We start from the raw sequence: 13,985 nt of genomic DNA, 5'->3' as shown, positions 1-13,985 counted from the left end.
AAGGGTGCAAACCTAAGTGACAACAACTACCTTTGTAAGTAGATCTACTAGATTGTCATCTGTATGTATCTTGTCTAGCTTTAACTGTCCATCCTCCAAAACTGACTGAATGAAATGGTACCGCAACTGAATGTGTTTTGTCTTGGAATGTAGAGTTGAATTCTTTGCAAGATGGATGAAACTTTGACTATTTGTAAATAAATAATTATCCTTTGAAGGGTGTCCCAATTCTACCAAGAAGAACTAAAGCCATATCATCTCCTTCACTACCTCTATAGCAGCAACATACTCTACCTCTATAGTGGATAAAGCATTAACTTTCTATAACTTAGAAACCTAGCTCATGGCTGCTCCACCAATAGTAAAGACATAACCTATAGTACTCCACTTGGTATCAATATCCCTTGCCAAATCTAAGTCAACATAGCCCTATAAATTAGTAGTAAAGCCCCAAAATGTAAACACTTATTGGATGTTCCTCTCAAATATCTGAGAAACTATTTGACTGCATTCCAATACTCAATTCATGGATGACTCATATACCTATTAATGACTCCCACTACATGTGCAATATCTGGACTTGTACATACCATATAATACATCAAGCTTTCTATAGCTAAAGCATAGGGTACCTTTGACATCTTATCCTCCTCATCTTGTGTCATGGGACACATCACCTTAGTCAACTTCAAATGACTAGGTAAAAGTGTGTTGACAGCTTTAGCATTCTCCATAGAGAAACATTGCAACACCTTCTCAACATAATCAGTCAGAGGTAGTGTTAATTTCTTATTCTTCCTATCTCTGTAAATCTTTCATAACAAATGTGTGTGCTAATTGGCATTTTAGCCCCTTAATGTGATCTATTTTAGACCTAGCTACAAGCATATCATCAACATATAAACATAAAATAATGTAATTTTCATCATCCAACCTCTTAAAATAAACACAATGATCTGAATGATAGCAACTATATCCATGTTCAGGGATAAAATTGTCAATTTTTAGATACCATTACTAAGGTGATTACTTCAAGCCATATAAACTCTTCCTCAATTTACACACTAAGTTCTCCTTACCTTTGACCTGAAGTCCCTGCTGCTGAGCCATATATATCTCTTCATCCAAATCACCATAAAGGAAGGTTGTTTTAACATCAAGATACTCTAATTGCAAATCTTTAGTGGCCAAAATACTTAAAGTAATACAGATAGAAGTCATCTTAACAATAGGAGAAATTATCTCATCAAAATCAATGCCCTTTTTCTATACAAATCCTTTTATAACTAACTTGACTTTAAATCTTTTCCTACCTCCATCCTCTTCTTTTAACCTATAAACCCACTTATTTTGTAAATCCCTTTTACCTATAGGCAACTTACATAAATCCCATGTCTTATTTTTTAGCAAAGAGTCCATTTCATCTTTCATCGTAGACTCCCACTAAATCTTAGTATCCACCTATACAACTTCATCATAACATTCAAGTTCACCAGCATCAGTAAGTAAAATAGAATAAAAAAAAGGAGAAATTTTTTTTCGAGGTCTAATTTGCCTTATTGACCATCTAACATTCACTAGTGTGTGTGGTATTTGTTGTTGTGGTTTTTTCACATCATGAGGAATGGTTGGTACATCATCGTTTGGACTATCATCCAACACTATATAATCATATTCCTTCTTCTCATGTTGCTGCAACAGATCTCTGTACAACACTTTCTCATTGAATTTGAGATCCCTGCTTCTTACAATTTCATGATTTTTAAAATCCCAAAGCCTATAACCAAATTCATTAATGCCATATCCAAAAAATAAACATTTCTTTGACTTAGGTTCTAGCTTGGTTCTATTTTCAAAATCTATGTGAGAAAATGCTTCACAACCAAAGGTTTTGAGAAAATAATAACTCACTTTCTTACTAGTCCATGCTTCCTGTAGAATATCACAACCCAAAGGAGTAGAGGGACCTCTATTAATTAAATATCTAGTAGTATTGATAGCCTTCACCCACATGTGTAAGGGAAACCTAGCATGCAACCTAATGCTTGTTGCATGCTCCATTATAGTCATGTTCATGCATTTAGCCAATCCATTTTCCCCTGGAGTCCTAGGAATAGCTTTTCATCTATGAATACCATTAGTGGAGCAATAATCTTCAAATTCATGACGGTAATACTCATTGCATTATTAGATCTGAGACATTTTAATTTCTTACCAGTCTCATTTTCAACCAAGCATTTCTATTTCTTAAAAGTTTGAAATACATCATATTTCTATCTAAGGAAATAAACCCATGCTTTTCTAGTTGCGTCATCAATAAATGTAACATAATAATGAGAGCCACCAAGGGAAGATACTTGAGCTGGTCCCCATACATCTATATGCACAAGCTCTAATTTCTCCTTTTTATTTTCCTTCCCAATCTTCACAAAACTCACTCTCTTTTGTTTTCCATACACATAACTTTCATATAAAGTCATATTAACACATTTTAGACCTAGTAAAACTTTCTTTGAATGAAGTACTTTCATACCTTTCTCACTCATGTGCCCAAGTCTGTTGGGCCACAACGGTGTAGCAGAATCTAAAATAGTTGTTTGTTATCCCTGCTCAACTACATCAACTATTCTTGAACATTCATTTTTCTCTGAAACAATTAAAGTAGAAGGAACAATATGACCTATACAAACATATAAGGTGCCTACTTTCACACCTTTTGCTACTGCAAGGGAACATTTTGAAACCTTCCAATTTTTATCATTAAAAGTAACTACACAACCCTCATCACTAAGTTTCCTTGATTAAATTAAATTCTTACTTAGCCTTGGAACATGTCTTACCTCATGTGGTAGCCAATGATTTCCATTCTACAACTTAATCTTAATTTTTCACTTTCCAACAATTTGACAGAGTTCATTATCCCTCAAATAAACAAGCCCAAAATTCCCTTGGAAATAATCAATGAAATAACCTCTATGAGGTATAGCATTAGCATGAAATGAAGCACTAGAATCTAAAACCCATGAATCATCAACACTTTCTAAAGATAGAAGCAAAGCATCCTCTTTAGATTTGTTACTTACCACATTTGCCTCCTTGTCTCCATCTGGTTTATCTCCTTCATTTTTATTTCAAGTCCAACAATCTTTCTTTTTATGTCTTGGTTTCCCATAGTACCAATAGTCATTCAGTCCTTTTGATTGATACTCCCTCCCCTTTGACTTTCCTCTTGATTTCCCACAATTTCTAGAATTATTTCCTCTCTCAGTCATTCTACCTATACTTTTTGCATTCAAAGAACTTTCTAATGTAGATCCACCTGAGGATTTCCTACAAGATTCCTCACTCAAAATAAAACCAATCACATCATCATATTTTAAGGTAGTAGATCCAGGAAGAGAATTACTCACAACCATTACAAATTCATTCGAACTTTCCAGAAAAGAACAAAAAATCAAGAGAGCCCCAATTTGTTCAACAAAATTAATACTCACAGAAGATATCTAACTAGTAATAGTATTAAACTCATTTAAATGATCCGCAACAGATCCACCTTATACCATTTTTTTATTAAATAAATGCTTCATGAGAAATACCTTGTTTGAAGTGGAGGGCTTTTCATATAGTTTCACTAGGGTTTGCATCAACTCTTCCATCATCTTTGCTTTTGTAATACTAAATGCCACTGATGGTGCTAGGCATAATTGAATGCTTCCAAGTGCCTTTTTATCTAAAAGATCTCAATTTTCATTTGACATAGAGCCCTGATTCTTGGTTTTTCCTTCCAATGACTTCCATAAATCCTTCTGATAAAGATAGTCTTCCATTTGCATCTTCCACAACTGAATGTTCTACCCATTAAACTTGTCAACCCTCACCTTATCCTCATCTGCCATCATTCCCACTCAATTGTGAGACTCCCACCCAATCATGAGACTATAAATAAAAAACACAACCAGGCTTTGATACCACTTGTTAGGATTAAACCATAGATATAAATAATAATTACATGCAAATGTAACCAATAATAGAAAATAATAGATCACACAAAAAAAAACATAAGACACCAAGATTTAACATAGTTTACCCAATCCTTAGGCTACATCCACCAAACAACAAGTTTGATATTATTATGATTCAGTGATTACAACCTGATTACAATCTTTAATCCCTTACAGCTCAATACCACTACAAGAACCAATTTTTGTATCACAACTTAATGAAAATTCCTAACCCTAAGCTCTTTTATACAAGTAATTTTATGCCACTTTAGGGGCACAACATGTAGGCCATATTTTGGCCACAACATCGGCCATGACCCAAACCACAAAGAATTTATGAAGTATGTATAGTATTTCCCTGATCTGTCACCACAAACTAACACATTGTTCCTCTATCACATACCACAGAAGATTGCTATGTTGACATCAATGAAAAACTTAGTTATGAATTTAGCATATCATTATAGTAACATATCTACAATACTCCCCCATAGGAATATCATTAACACTCATGCTTCTGACAATTTCCCCCTTTGGCATTGATGGCAACATAGATGAAAAACATCTAGTTCCAAGAATACCAAGAAAAATTGTAAACCTTTCTTTTCAAAGCCACTCCATCAATCATTATCCCCCATTGATATACCTCAATGTGCTTTTTTTCAAACCATCATTCCATGTTGTACTTCTTCCAAACATGTTGTACTTATTCTTGCTTGTCTTTTCTTCTCCCCATGATGTTCTTCCTCATGATTCCCCCCCCCCATGATATTTTTCCTCATAATGTTTTTCATGCTATACTTCTCCCCCATTGAAATCAATGTCAAAGGCTTCAATAACCATTAATATTTGCAACAACTGATTCTTACTAACTCAAGTGTCCAAAGATATTGTTCAAAACAACATCCAAGAAGATTCCTAGATGACTTTGTCCATCACAAATACTCCCCCATACAAGAAGCATCAACATTGAGTCTAGACAAACAATGGTGCTCTGTTAGATTAGAGTAACACACTCTTGCATCATCTACTCTGATGTAGGAAGAGGCATAACCCCTATCATACCTCACAAATACTCAAAAGTCTTTTTAGTAAGAGGCTTAGTGAATATATCTATAATATGCTCTTTAGTGCTCACATACTCCAATCTAATTTCCTTTTCTATAACTTTCTCTCTCAACATGTGATACTTAAAAAAAGTGTGTGTGGTCTTCGAATGCAACATTGGATTCTCAAATACATTTACTTTTCTTGTGTTATAATAATGTATGGATTCTCAAATACATTTACTTTTCTTGTGTTATAATAATGTATGACAACAAGTTCACTAATTTCTATCCTTATTTCTTTCAGCATCTACTTCATCCAAACAACTTCATTATGATTATTTGCTACTACAATATATTCTACTTTTGTTGTACTTTGTGAGGTACAATCCCACTTCTTTCTTAGCCAAGAAACCAATCTTTCTCTAGGAAAGAAGGCTATACCACTGGTCCTCTTTCTATCATCCATACTACCTACCCAATTAGCATTAGTATAAGTACTTAGAGTAAAATCATTAGATTTTTCATACCACAATGTGAACTTTGGTGTTCCTTTCAGATATCTAAATATCCTTTTGACTGTTGCATAATGTTTTTCTTTGGGATTAGTTTGGAATCTTGCAACAATTCCAACTACATTTTCTATATCCAGCCTTTTCTGAGTTAGATATTACAAACCTCTAATCATACATCAAAACTTCTTTTGGTCAATAGTAGGTGTCAAATCCTTTGTAGATAAATTCTGTCTAGTTACCATAGGTGTTTCAATGGGTTTACATGTTTCCAAACCAAAACAATTTAGTAAATCCTTCAAATAATTAGTATGAGAAATAAAGATTCCTTCTTTATTCTATACAATCTCTAATACTAGAAAATATTTCATTTCTTCTATCATACTCATTTTAAATCCTTTCTTCATCTCTTTAGAAAATTTGTCACTTTCATCATCATTTCCTTCAAATATTATATATCAACAAATATTACCAAAATCATCAAACCATAATAAAATTGTTTCCACTATAGATTACTATCTATCATACCTTTGCTATATCAAAGCTTTGTCAAATGTTTGCCCAACCTTGCATACTAGGTTCTAGGTGATTTTCTTCAAGCCATACAATGTTTTCCTTAATATGCATACTATGTGTTGGTGTTTGAAAATGTTGGAGGTTTCCAATTACCTCGATGAGAATAAGAAACATCTAGGGGTAGCTAACTCCCATTTTCAACATATCCTTTTAGACACTGGGCCAACCATAAGGCTTGACCCTTCTTCTACTTCATGCTCTACAAAGCCTAGGTGGGTGGACCTTAGATTCAATCAATATGGTACGAGTACAAAACATACCCCTGAATCTCACAAAGTAGATAAAAACCCCTTATATCTCCTAATGACTCATGAAATGACATAAATCTACAATAGCTAAATGCAAATCTATAACATCATAAGCTGAGTGAGGGCATCACATTTAGGTTCTTTAACATGAAAAAGAAAAAATGTTTGATTAATGATGTTGATTCAAAAAAACCTCAAATATGTAGTAGTAAGAACTAATGATCTTGTAATTTATTAGAGCTTAATCCATTGGGTAATTCCATGAATCAAATACATATATATGGATATATAATACATATTCATATCTTCAGATATCTAATCTATCCACTCACCTTGTAAATGGACATCCATGCTCAATCTAAACCTCATTCTTACATGATATCTCCATTAGTAAACTTGCAACCTTGTTGATTCCCTTGAAGCATTTACATAACTCCTTGAGTTATAAGAAACAATGAAATAACATACAACTTTAAGGGACTACAACTGTGACCTAAGTTCTTTGTTCAAAGATCGTAAAACATTGAAGCTCATTAAGAAAGGAGACAAGATTCAAGATGAAACTCACCATACTATTCTTTGTATTAATTTCCTTGAAATAATACATTCATATGCATGAAATGAAAACATAGAAAAACCTGATAGATATGAACTATCCATATTATCCTTCCTAATGTTGTTCATACAAGAGAAAACGTTGAAGAATGAAGGTGGAATCAAAAATTTGGATCCACAAAGTGGTCTCACAAAAAGACTTAAAATTCCAACCAACAATGGTCTCACCGTGAAAAAATTGGAACCCTTACAATGGATGAAAGAAAAAAAGATATAGGAAGAAATGAATTCCCGAATCTATTATGCAATTGACATCTATCCACTTGGAATTCCACTTCTGCAACTCTCTCTTCTTTCTACCCATATGATCTGATATGGTTTTCATCATCATCCTATAATTGATTTGAAAATATCTTTGCTGAAATGGTGAAAACTTTTGTATCACAAAAAATATGAATTGCATCATGAAATGCTAGTAAAACTTTGGATTAATTGGTTTGAATGTGACCAAATTCAACCCCAACTACATTTTCACTATCTTTTACCCACATTTAGGTCATTACCATGCCTAAAAATAGTTCTAAACTTTGACACCAGAATATAGTTGCAAATTAGGAATCTAGAAGAGAACCTTGAATAACTTGAAAAGACTGCTTCTTGTACAAAATCTAACTTCATAATCAGAAATTTTAGTTTCTCCTGGTTCTGGCGATATATAACATCACATATTTAGCCTACTAGAAACCCCCTGAAAGCTAGTTTGAAAATGTCCCCCTCTACTAGAAAACTTAGGTCTGCAACTCTTTGAAAAATTAAAAATTCAAAAATTTAAAATAATCTAAAGTCCAAACTTTAGATTAAATAACCTTTTGAATTTTAAAAAAATCTGACGTGCAAAACTTTTTTGAGAAAACAATTTTAAAATGAGATTTTAAAATCATTTATTTTTCTCCTCCCCCCATTCAATTTTGGGGTCAACTCAAGTTTGACTAGGCACCACGTGATACTTCATGATTGGTCAACCCTTGTCTAGTCACCTTGCACATCATCGCCATGTCACTACCAAAGCGGGCTTGATGACACGTGTCACACACCTGCTTACCTAGATTATTTATCCAACTTCCATCTTTGTAATCTGGGCATACAATAATTGTTGGATCTTGACACATGTCACGATCTAAGCACTTCTTGCTTGAACTTGCTTTGGAGTGCCACCTCACTGCACGTGGGACCCGCTACCACATGGCATCTTCCTGCACTCTCATAATATTTATTAATCAAGCATTTTGGTTTTGTAGGAATGCACCCACCATTGGATTTTGACACTTGACGATATCTCATGCACTGCTGCCAAACCTGCCACATCATCGCACTTGCTAGTTCATTCAAAATTATGCATTTACTCCCTCTGGCTAATGTCATCAGTCACTAGCTATGGACAAGCCCCACATGCATTTCGTGCCTTCCAAAAGACACTTGATCTTAAGACACAATTCTTCTTGAGTCACTTTGTATTTGAAAACTCAAAAAGTCCTGCCCACAAACAATGTGGGATATATGGCTTAACACTAGTTTTTGCCCCTTTTCTGCTCTGCGATCTCCCTTTGCTCACAGTCATGTTTTGCTCTCCTGGTGTGGATCTCTCTTGACATTTTACTACAACCTTTTAAAGTGTAGGTTCCTCCTTTTGGTATGGCATGAGTACTTTATGTTCTTGGCATGCAGATTTCCTTTTAATAGTCTACCTCTTCTTTGTTTTTTGGAGGCTATATTGCTGCAGAGAAGATCTTCAAAGTCCCCAGAGATTATTTCTTGAGGTGTTGAACAAGAAGCTTTATTGGGGTCCAATGAATTGTTAGAACATGCCCAAAGTCTTGTAAAATTGACATCTAAAGGAAGTCTAAACTAGCTGCAATATGTATCACACTGAGCCCATTGATCCTATTCTCCTGATGGACTAACCATGAAAAATGTCCTTTTGCACAACACTAGAGGCTCCTCATATTCTTCAAACTTGTGCCTTTCAAGATGGATGGCTCATCTTGTTTAGAGTAGGGTATCTTTATGTTTATGCATGGATATTATCTTAATTGGATGCATGGGCTTAGACATCATTAAATTTAGTTAAGGCCCTGTACAATTGTTTTGCAAATAATTTATAGCTCTACCTTGCAACTGGGTGTAGTCCTACTTGATGCATTTTTATAATCTTACTAACATAGTCCACTCTAATCGCTAGATGCATCTTAGATCACAGATGGAGGAGGTCAAACATGATGGTTTTCTAAGGACAAGCTCCCCATTTCATAAAACACATAATTGGCTCTTTCCTAGCTGCCATATTTTCCTTTCAATTGCATGGGAGTTGCTTTTTATGGCATGCGCTGACTTCCTCATTCCCTATTGGTGGATTTCCCCTGTCTCCTATGCCTTCCTTTATGTGAACCTTGGATACCAAAATAGTCAACAAGATTAAATGGTGGAAGATGCAACTTAAAAAAATATGTTTCCTCAATATATCTATTTTGTGCATATTCAGCGACCATGGCAATTTAGGAATTTGTGGGATGTGACTAGTAATCCCTCCATTGATTTGTAACTGACTCATTGAATCAATTATCATGAGTTGGGGCTATTGGGGTTCTCGATTTGCAATTTCGACATGAATGGTTTCAAAATACTTAAATTGAGATGGTGGATATCACACATGGTATGTAACCATCCTTACTTTGGATATAAATTATTAATATACTTTTCCAAAGAGAGGATTTTCTTTACATATTTAATTCACTTGCCATTACCTCAAATGCACTAAATTACATACAAGTGGTGTTGATTGGTCATTAAGAAAAACTTAACCAACTTTATCAACAACCCGAACTCAGATATAAGGATCTTTTGGAGGGATCATATCCATAGTAAGGTCAAGGTCTAAATTTTACATATGTGATCCCAATATTTCTAAGTAGTTTTTAAAATATTCCTTCTCAGAATAGCTAAGTTTCTTTTGAATTTCCTGTGGAACTACAACTCCAAGCTTCCATCTCAAGCTTTGAATTATTTGTGCCTGGTTGTACATGACATGAGGCAACACTTGTTCCAAATCAAGGCAATGTGATGAATAATAGCACCAAATGATCTTCATTTTGAGTTATTGCCACATCTAGTCCTTTCTCTTGAATTTTTGACATATGAGTTTCAAGTTGAACATGGTGTTCACTACATTCCTCCAACACTTGTTCAATTGAATGACTATTGAACTGACAAAGTTGATATTTTTCGTAGGATGCCAATTCTTGAAAAAGTTTAACAACTTTTCTCTATTTCTATCCTTGGCCCTGCACGATATACCCACAGGGATCAAACTCGACCAACTTGGGGATTGAAAAGAAGTGGAAAAGTTGATGATTTAGAACTGGCTAGGTGTAAGCACCCATACATAAATAATAGTCATTACTTGTGAATAAATTTCCCCTTTTTTAACTCCTTGACTGGTCCCCTCTTTCTTTTAGAATATCCCTCGCTCTTGCATGGTGATGCTTATTAATAGGTGACACTCCTTGAGAAAGGGCTTTAAATACTATCACCAAATTTGCCTCCTAAATAGGATCTCTATCATTAATATTACTAATCTCTTAGTGAGATGATCATAACTTGTTATCCCTATCTTGAAAACATTTCACTTCTCTAAAGTTCTATCAATCTGATAAAATCAGTCAGACCCCAAAGTGGGTCTGGCTAAAAAAAATTTCATTTTGAAACATCTAAAATGCTAAATTGATCTATTGATCATCTCAAACTGATCAGAAACAAGTCCAATCACTTAACCATCAATTAAAGATCATTTTATCACTTATTTGCAAATTGTCAATTTAATGCCAGAGGGTCCTTTGACTAGCTTTAAAAACTAATCTGAACCTATGACCGGGCTCTGAAAATTGATCCACTAATTCTCTATTCTACACACTTATACCATGTCAAATCTTTTCTCATGAAAAATTCTGGGTCAAAAGATATTGACCATCAAATTTGACCTCATAACTGCTTGCAAGAAAAATGTTAGAAAATAATAAATATGGGGTTCGAAATCGGCTTCCAAACCTAGGTAAAATGACACTTGGGGAAATGAAAACTAGGATGTTGGTTCACTATCATGAGGAGAGTATAAAATTGTGATTTTTTCTCATGATGAATAATTTCGCACAAATGGAAAGCCGTCAACGTAGGCTACTCAAAATTGCAGACTAGAAATAATGGTAGAAAATCAATTTTCACAAATGAAATGGACCTGGAAAAGTATGCAGATAGATTTGTCAAGATGTGAAAATTGGCAGACTGAAAGTATTTTTGTAGGACAACATAGTGGTACAATCCATTCAATCTCACTTATCACAAATTAGTATTTATAACATCACAAACAGGGGTACTAACATATCTGCAAATGTTGACACCATTAAAAAGCTAGAAATTACATTTGAAATTGCATTTGAAAAATTATCAAACAGATTCATCATAAGTTAAAACTTGAAATATAACAAGTCTCTGACATCTATAATGCAACACAAAACTAATTTTATAATTTTGGTCAATTGGGTCAAAGTTATAACACATCAAATAGGGCTTCCCATAATTATGTGCAATGTGCATCAACATGAAAATAGTAAACTACCCACTTTGAGGGGTTTGAAACCTAGTCAAACAGATTAAAATCAACTCAAAATATGAAACATAGGCTCTTAGGTATGGACATTAAACACTCCCAAAGTGGCAAGTCATGAAACATTTATGGGTGTGAGATATTCACTTGCAAGCATAGCCTCCTATCGCTATTTGACACTCGAGCAAAAAAATAGAAATGACAATTGCTCAAAATGAGACTTCACGAAATGACTCAAAATGGAAATTTAACTTCATGGAACATATAGACACACTAAATGAATGGTGTTAGAAACATTAAACACCTCATGGGGCTCAAATTTAGAATCGGGTACATTCACATTAAAGAGCGCTCATAGGGCTTGAATTCTTAATGGTACTCAAAATTGGGAAAGCAATTTTGAGTCCCCATAGTGGCTCTGTCTAAGGATGCATATCCCTTGTGAGAATGGCAAAGATTCAGGTCTCTGGAAGAATTAGTCCACTCACAACAACTTCTCTTGAATAACTTTATTGAAATAAAAAACAACTCCTAAGATTATGTACAAATGATGGCCCCAGGCCACCGAACTTCAACAAAATTGTTTACCTCTATCATAAACATGATTCTTAATTGAACTTGCATGAGGTAAACTAAAAATATCACTCATATCAATTTCACCAATTAGATACACATCTTAAATCTCACCACTTAGCAAAACTGAATCTACATTCTTACTTCCATAATGCATATAAAAACTTACTTCATTTTCAACCACTTTCTCATTATGAGAGTAATTATCAAATGCATCGAGATAAACCACTAAACACACTTGATCATCTGGCTTATAACTTTCAAGAATTTCATTTAAAACCTTTGCAAATCTAATATTGAACTCAAGAACTAACTCACTATTCCCAATTTGGATATTCAAAAATTTATCAAAATAATCAAAGATGCTTACTCTTTCCCTGAACTGTGTCATGAAGGCTGAAAGTAATTCATCCCAAGATGAAATTGAGCATGCTGGCAGGAAAGAAAACCAATCCCTAGCATTGCCTTCTAAATTCTGAACAAACAACTTCATAAGAACGTCTTCATGAGCAATTTCAAAATCACCAACCAAGTCACTAAATATCTAAACATGATGATTGGCTGAATTTTCATAGTTCCCACTAAACTTAGGTAAATATTTTCTAAAGGCATAGGGCATAATATTTGGGAAACCATGAATGCCATACAAAACTAATGGCATATATCTCTTGGTAGAAATAGATCTATAACTCGCACTAACCGACTGCATATTTGATGCAAAGAAACTTGACATTTCTAATAGTTTAAAACTCATTCACCTTGATTACTTTCATAATTCATTACTTGCAGTAGATCTAGAATTCTTTCTACCAATTCAAAACTTTGAACATACTTCAAAATATGACAATACTTTTGTTGAATCTACTTTCCACAAAGTATCTTGAAATGTACCAAACCAATCTCCTATTTAGTGTTGGAATTGCCACTTGATGAAGAAACTTTGTAAAGCATACTTTCATGGAAACACAATCACATGAAAGTGCAAAATACCTTTAGTGTTTGCTGTATGAAAACAATGATCTGCTAATTGGCATAGGTGTTGGTTTGAATTCTTCACACCCCTGATCAAATCCTTGTAGAGTTGCCATCTCATTGGAGAGAACTAAATGAAATCACTACTATGATTCATTTTAACTTTTAAATTTCTTATGATAGCAAACCAAACAACACTTTGAAACTCATCATTCGAGAACTTATACATCTCTCTTCTTGCTAAAGACTTAACATAACTTTCAAATCTACCTAATTCAACTAAAAACTCTTTGAAAATATTTATACATATAACCAATCTACACTACTACAAAGATCCTTTAGAGAGTCGCCACTCACAAATATGAGAAAGATTTAAAACATGATTCATAACATGATAGATCTGAACTAGATTTTCAATCTGTAGAACTTGCAAACCGTCAAACACTTAGAAGAGAGAAACCTTTTCTTAAACAATTTTGACTCTAAAATTACAACAATACTTTGGAAATAACAACTAGTTGAATTGATTGAAGATGAACACATTTTAGAAATACAATTTATGTTCAACCTTGAAAGATACTGCTTTCTTGAACAAAGCATCAATGGGGTGCAAGATATTTGAGTAAGAAAACTAGAAAACACATCAGGTAACTTACTATTACAATTTTTTCATACACTTCTCCTGTTGTATTGAATCTCCTTCTTCAAATTCTCAAGGTTTGTCTAAATTTCAAATTCAATATGATCCCTAGAAAAGTCACCATTTTGTTGGCATTTGAAAATGTTGTAGGTCTCTAATTACCCCGATGAGAATAAGACACATCTAGGGGTAGCTAACTCCCATT

At 34.0% G+C, this 13,985-nt stretch overlaps 1 pseudogene; it reads right to left on the bottom strand.

Annotated features, from left to right (window-relative positions):
- Nucleotides 1–9,735: 9,735 nt before the first annotated feature.
- On the bottom strand, nt 9,736–10,392 carry LOC149580015 (uncharacterized; annotated as a pseudogene).
- Nucleotides 10,393–13,985: the final 3,593 nt, after the last annotated feature.

This window comes from Cupressus sempervirens, chromosome 1 (assembly GCF_028749045.1).
Source record: "Cupressus sempervirens isolate cs-2001-9-10 chromosome 1, ASM2874904v1, whole genome shotgun sequence".
Lineage (NCBI taxonomy): Eukaryota > Viridiplantae > Streptophyta > Pinopsida > Cupressales > Cupressaceae > Cupressus > Cupressus sempervirens.
The sequence above is the reverse complement of the archived record's forward strand: the minus strand, read 5'-3'. Positions and strand labels throughout refer to the sequence as shown.